General features: G+C 36.2%; 1 long non-coding RNA gene across 1 annotated transcript; it reads right to left on the bottom strand.

The window, feature by feature from the left end:
- Positions 1-804: 804 nt before the first annotated feature.
- On the bottom strand, positions 805-6,892 carry LOC134253543 (uncharacterized). The gene is made up of 3 exons (XR_009989145.1): positions 6,797-6,892; positions 4,666-4,781; positions 805-1,401 (listed from the first exon to the last, which is right to left on the bottom strand). It is a non-coding gene; the product is annotated as an uncharacterized LOC134253543 (long non-coding RNA).
- Positions 6,893-7,148: the final 256 nt, after the last annotated feature.

The raw sequence follows: 7,148 nt of genomic DNA, 5'->3' as shown, positions 1-7,148 counted from the left end.
TTGTAGTCTTTTTCCTTTTTTATGTTATGAAACAAAAGTCTAGTTAGGACAATGGTAATAGACAAAGTTAGGCTAAGTGCGTCTTGGAAATTAAAGGAAAAACAAGAATCTGTAATTTTGAAAAAACAACAAAAAAACTACCAATACTGATATTTGTAGTGTAAACATTTTTGTATATATTTTTTAATGAAAATAATTATGCCAAAAATGTTGAAACACATTTGAAAGACAATCAAATAAATAAATAGATAGATAAGAAAAACAAATACTTTGCTCATTAACTCATAGCCAGATATATGCATGTCATATTTTTTCCTGATTTGCTTGGCGGAAATGATATAGGTTAGGGGATGTCCTTTGGAACCCAGCTTGTAATATTACTGGTATATATAGAGGAATTGAAGAGAAACATAGGATCTCCCAATGTTCATGTCTTACCCTTGTGTCATTAATAAATGACACATTTACAACAGCATTCACTCTTACTTATGTGTTCTGGCTGAACAAAACGAAACTGCAGGAAACAATATGATTGAAAATTTTCATTCTGAAGAAGCATTAACACGTATCTAGCTATTTTAAAAGAAATAGAGGATAGTCAATGTTTTGTAGTTGAATATGGAATTTATTTCACGAGTGGGACAGGATTTTTGATATTTTCACGAGTGCGAAGCATGAGTGAAAATATAAAAAAATCCTGTCTCAAGAGTGAAATAAATTCCATATTCAACTACAAACATTGAATTTTCTGTTTATTACATTTTTAAAACAAAATCTTCGAAATTTCCTTTGCCTCTGTCTTTTTGTATTACAGTCATAGGCTACATGACGTCATAGTTGAGCGGTTGAGACGTCATAGCTAGTGAGGTGAACACACTGTAAACATGGATTTAGCGACATATTTTTCGTAATTTTGACAGTTTTATTCGCTGTCAGAATTGATTATTATCTCCATTTATCTTATATTAGGTCAAGGAAGCTTTTTCTATAGCAATCATCGTTATGGGAAGGGAGATCGAGAGTTTTCCCGCACTTCTGATATTCGTAACACTGTGACAGGATATCATTTTTATTCAATGAATAAATTACAATATTTCACGGGTAAAAATGTAATAATAATCCTTATTATACAGTTTATATATGTAACACTGGTGGAGGTGGTGCATCAGGAACAATGCTGATGTATGGCTTTCCTTGTTCATTTATCTCGGAATTGTCGACGATTTTATTTGGATCGTATGCAGAGTTAATATGTATATCTCCCGATAAAGAAGGCCCATTTAGGCATACAGATCCTACGGTAAGTATTAAACTATTCTCGATGCCACTCCGCCTCACTGGGAAACAACATCTTTCATATAGCAAATGTTTTGTCTCAGAAAAGTTTCTCTCCGTCTTACACTGTAAAAAAATATTGTTTAATTTGTGTTGCAATAAAAAACATTCATGATTTATAATAAAACATAATGTGTTCAAATACGAAACACGTGCAGTTTTTGTACAAACACAAAGTATTTAAACTAGTGCTCAGTAAGTATTTAAATAGTGTTTCAAATCACCCAATGTTAACATATGATGTTCATATGCATCGAATCAGAAATAAATAATTAGTTGTTTTGCATTCTCATTTTGTAAAATTTCTTAATTCATGAAGTAATTCAGCTTAAAATAGTGTATATTTTTTGGACAGAGTTAAAATTGGATTATAAGTTACAGAAATATTTACATTTGCAAATGTTTTCCTTTATATATTTACATTTGCAAATGGTTTCCTTTATATAACACCACTGAAAGCAAGCGTTTTTATAACTGTATAAATACAGGTATGGGGTCAAGAGGTCATAGATGTTCGTATGGATTAACGTTCGAGGTAATTTCTCAGTGACGTCATAAAGGGTCGACGCGCGTTCAGTGGCTTACATACATGCCGTTGGGTTTGAAAAATAATGCATTTCACACGTTAAAAGTCACAATCAGGCAAATTTAAAGTATGAATAAGTCACAAATGGAAATATAAGTAATTAGGTAACATTTTTTTTTTAGTTTTATTGGGATGTAAAACGGGTTGGCACATGATCAAATCTTCCATAAAGCCCTTCGGGCTTTATGGGAATTGATCACGTGACCAACCCGTTTTACATCCCAATTAAAAACATAGGTAATCAGAGATTACAGAGCTCACCTCAACGAATGTTGTCTTTAAATAAGGCAAAGTCACACAATTAACCAACAAAAAGTGTACATTCCAAAAATGAAAATATCTAAGCAATTTTGATCTGATACTTTGAAGTAGACCAACATAAAAAATTTAAAGTAGTTCTTCTTCATGAAAATGAAAGCATCTAAAGCAAATTTGAGTTTTCATCTCTTGATGCAACATTTGTGCAAGTTTGGTTAATACAATGTTATAAAAGCCTTAAAGTTTTTTGGTAATAGACCTGCAACCATAACTTTAACCTGGTCTATTATCTGAAAAATATATGTCGAATTCAGCATCCGAAGCAAGTCCATTAGTGTGCATCCTAAGATGTATCGTCCATGCAAGTTTGCACATTATCAGGCTCATAGTTAATTGGAAATGAAACATACATCAAAAACTAACATTTTCACTAATCCACAAAATGTAGGTCAGATTCAGCATTCGAAGCAAGCCTGGTAGTATGCATCCTAAGATGTATCATCCATGCAAGATTGGTCATTAAAGAAATCATAGTTACTTGGAAATGAAACCTGCACCAAAAACTTTTACTTGTTCACTCAACCGGAAAATGTAGGTCAGATTCAGCATCCGAAGCAAGCCCGGTAGTGTGCATCCTTAGATATATCATCCATGCAAGTTTGGTCAACATAGGGCTTTAAGTTACTTGCAAATGAAACCTGCTCCAAACACTTTAACCTGTTCACTCAACTGGAAAATGTAGGTCAGATTCAGCATCCGAAGCAAGCCCAGTAGTATTCATCCTTAGATGCATCATACATGCAAGTTTGGTCAACATAGGGCTCATAGTTACTTGGAAATGACACCTGCACCAAAAACTTAAACCTGTTCACTCATCCAGAAAATGTAGGTCAGATTCAGCATCTGAAGCAAGCCCGGTAGTATCCATCCTTAGATGTATCATCCATGCAAGTTTGGTCAACATAGGGCTTATAGTTACTTGGGAATGAAACCTGCACCAAAAACTTTAACCTTTTCACTCAACCGGAAAATGTAGGTCAGATTCAGCATCCGAAGCAAGCCTGGTAGTATCCATCCTTAGATGTATCATCCATGCAAGTTTGGTCAACATAGGACTTACAGATACTTGGAAATGAAACCTGCACCAAAAACTTTAACCTGTTCACTCAACCGGAAAATGTAGGTCAGATTCAGCATCCGAAGCAAGCCTGGTTGTATCCATCCTTAGATGTATCATCCATGCAAGTTTGGTCAACATAGGACTTACAGATACTTGGAAATGAAACCTGCACCAAAAAACTTTAACCTGTTCACTCAACCGGAAAAAGTAGGTCAGATTCAGCATCCGAAGCAAGCTCGGTAGTATGCATCCTTAGATGTATCATCCATGCAAGTTTGGTTAACATAGGGCTTATAGTTACTTGGAAATGAAACCTACACCAAAAACTGCACCAAAAATGTTAACCTGCTCCAAAAACATTAACCTGGTCATTCCTTTGCTAAAATTGCAGCATCTGAAACTGTGACTGGTACAATGAAACACACTAGAACCATCTTCCATGCATGTCTAATCAATATAGGACATAGAAGTACTTAAAAAGAAAACTGCTCCAAAAAACTTAACCTTAACCCGGGACGCCGACGCCGACACCGACACCGACGCCGACGCCGAGGGTATTACATAAGCTCCCCCAACTTCGTTGAGGTGAGCTAATCAAAAAGTCATACCTTATTTCTTAAATAACACTACTGAAAGGAATGCGTATCTATAACTGTATAAATACAGGTGTGGGGTCAACAGGTCATAGATGCGCGTATGGATAATCGTTTGAGGTAATTTCTCAGTGACGTCGCAATGGGTCGACAGGCGTTCAGTGGACTTCATACTTGCCGTTGAGTTTGAAAAATAATGCTTTTCACACGGTAAAAGTCACAATCAGGCAAATATAAAGTATGAATAAGTCACAAATGTAAATATAAGTAATAGATATCATTTTAAAACATCTATCGGGCTAAAAATACGGGTTGGTACGAGATTAAATTCATCATAAAGCCCTTCGGGCTTTATGGAATTTAATCTCGTGACCAACCCGTATTTATATCCCGATAGATGTTTAAAAATGATACCTTATTTCTTAAGGAAAAACGTTGACATAAGTTCATACCAAAAGCAATTACAACAGTTACTAGAAAATCTGTCATTGCAAGCAATATAGCGTATATCAACCCAAAATAAACCATGCATAAGCTATAAGATTTTTCAATGATTAAAGAAGTGAGTATTTGGAGACCCCCCCCCCCCCCATTCCTTACCTCCTTTCACACGTAGAGAAAGGTTCACGGCCTAACATACCCGCAGTAAAAAAAATACTAGTAATACCTGATTTTTTTCCTTTTCAAATAGAGCATTTCAAGCTTTTTCATCGTTCACTAAATTATTCACATTTATTTTATCTTTTGCTCATCTACGCTCAATGTGAGCTTACCCGTATATGATTCTCTGATTTACATTTTGTTCTTTTTGGCACAGCTGGAGGAACATCTTCGTCTTGAGATCGTGAATAACAGCAACCCATAGTTGGTCATTAGAGTTGAAAAGCTGCTGGATGATAGAAACCAGAAGTCTCTGTCGAGACTGTAGCTATACTGGTTTGTACTAATAATAAAGGAAGAGAAAAGTAGCAATCGGGAAACGAAACTTTACAAAAGCAATAAGTAAAATAACGATACTTGACTAAGTGTCTTTTTGTTACAAGACTGCAATAAGACTACAACCGTAGGAGTAGCTTTTGATAAAATTTTACAGAAGGTTCAATCTTAGCTACCATAGCGACACCGTTCATCAAAATCCAAAACACAAAACAGATAATCATGTATCTCAGTGTAGTCTACTTTCAGGCAAAGTTACATTGAAATCAGACCAAAACTGTAGAAGGAGTAGCATTTTAATAGTATTTCACAGACAATTTCTAATTTTAGTAACCAGGGCAACACCGTTCATGAAAATCAAAAACCGATACACAGAAGTATGTGTCTTAGTGTAGTCTAATTGTTACCAAGTTATAGTTAAATCAAAACAAACACATTGGAATGACCGTTCACGGTAGCTCAGTCGGTAGAGCGCTCGCTCCGTGAACGGGAGGTCTTGAGTTCCTATCTCGGCCGCGACTGACCCAGTCGATAAAAAATGGGAAGCAACTGTTCCTTCGCTATAAGCTCGGCACTTTGAAGTGAAAGTTGCGGGTCCTTCGGATGAGACCTTAAAAACCGAGGCCCCGTGTCAGCGGAAGGCGTTGGCACAAAAAAGATCACTCACTGCTCAATGACCCTGAGTGCCTAGTAAAGGTCAAAATTTGAAGCCCTTCACCGGCATACGGTGACTTCTCCATATGAGTGAAAAATTTCCGAGAGGGGCGTTAAACAATATGTAATCAATCAAATTGGAAGAGTAGCATTTTAAAAATATTTCACAGAAATTTCTATTTTTAGTAAGCACGGCAACACTGTTCATTGAAAGCAACAACCGATACACAAAATTATGTATCTTAGTCTAGTCTACATGTGTGCCAAGTTATCTTGAAATCAGAACAAATCTGTAGGATGAGTATCATTTTAAAAGAATTTCACAGAAATTTCTATTTTCAATGACCACGGCAACACTTCTCAACGAAATTAAAAACCGATAAACAGAATTATGTATCTTATTGTAGTCTTCTTGTGTCCCAAGTTATTATCATCTTGAAATCAGACCAAAACTGTAGGAGGACTAGCATTTTAAAAGTATTTCACAAAAATTTTTATTTTTAGTAACCGCGGCAACACTTTTCAACAATATCAAAAAACCGATAAACAGAATTATGTTTCTTAGTGTAGTCTACTTGTGTACCATGTAATATTGAAATCAGACCAAACTGTAGGAGGAGTAGCATTTTGAAAAATTGTTTAAAGACAGACAGACAGACAGACGGACGGACTGACGACGGACGCATTACTATCGCATAAGCTCTCTGCCTAGTAAAGCACAGATTTTTCTGTAGTTATAAATTCAGTCTCTATATGAGGGCTACTTGGACATTATTGAGACACAATGTATATGTTTCTTTCTAATGAACGTCTTTCATTGACGTTGGTCAGTTGTTCGAGCGTCTGCTCTAGAGTCGCGAAGTAAGGAGTTGATCGGGGTTCCAATCCCACTATTGGACGTTAAGACCGGTATATCGGACGAGGCCGTATAAACTGAGGTCCCGTCTCGCAGTAAGTGATGGCTCGAAAAAGATCCTTCCCTGCTCAATGGCCCTTAGTGCTGAGTGTAGGACAAAATGTGCACCTCTCCATCGGCAAGTGGTGGCGTCTCCATAGAAGTGAAAAATTCTCGAGACGGAAGTTTATCAATATACAATCAATCAATCTACCTTTCGGTGAATTCTTGTTTCGGTGAATATTTTGTCACATATACGCTACCGTATTTAACCATCTTTCAAAGATTTAATATCAATATCATAATCTGAAGTTATTTTATTTCTATTCTGTGTTATCATGGGTATATTACGAAGCATTTAAGAAAACAAAAGGCATATAAAATTGATCTCGACTTTTAAAATAAACTCCACACTTTACCTTTAACTGTTGGTTTATCCTTTATTATTGTTTTGGCGTAGATAAGGCTATTGGGAATCCCCGCTTTAGAATAATTCATAGTTCCGAGCGTTATCTTTATAAATACCCCACCCTTTTATATCATCTTTGACTTGCATTACAAACATATGGTGTTCAGTTAGGGCCACGGAGCTAGGTTAAGGACTGCCAAAGGTATATCAGTCTATGCAAGGCTTCGGGAAATCTATTATGATATCCACACCCCTACTAATGTGTTCGGAACCTTTTATTTTTCGGTGTTCTGCAAATTATAAAACCCGATGAGTTCAGAGTAGCTCTGGTAGTGGCTCTGGCGAGAGTTACGGAGACTTCA

Source organism: Saccostrea cucullata, unplaced genomic scaffold, assembly GCF_032062105.1.
Source record: "Saccostrea cucullata isolate Sc308-1 unplaced genomic scaffold, CSIRO_AGI_Scuc_v1 ctg1408, whole genome shotgun sequence".
Taxonomy (NCBI): Eukaryota; Metazoa; Mollusca; class Bivalvia; order Ostreida; family Ostreidae; genus Saccostrea; species Saccostrea cuccullata.
The sequence above is the reverse complement of the archived record's forward strand: the minus strand, read 5'-3'. Positions and strand labels throughout refer to the sequence as shown.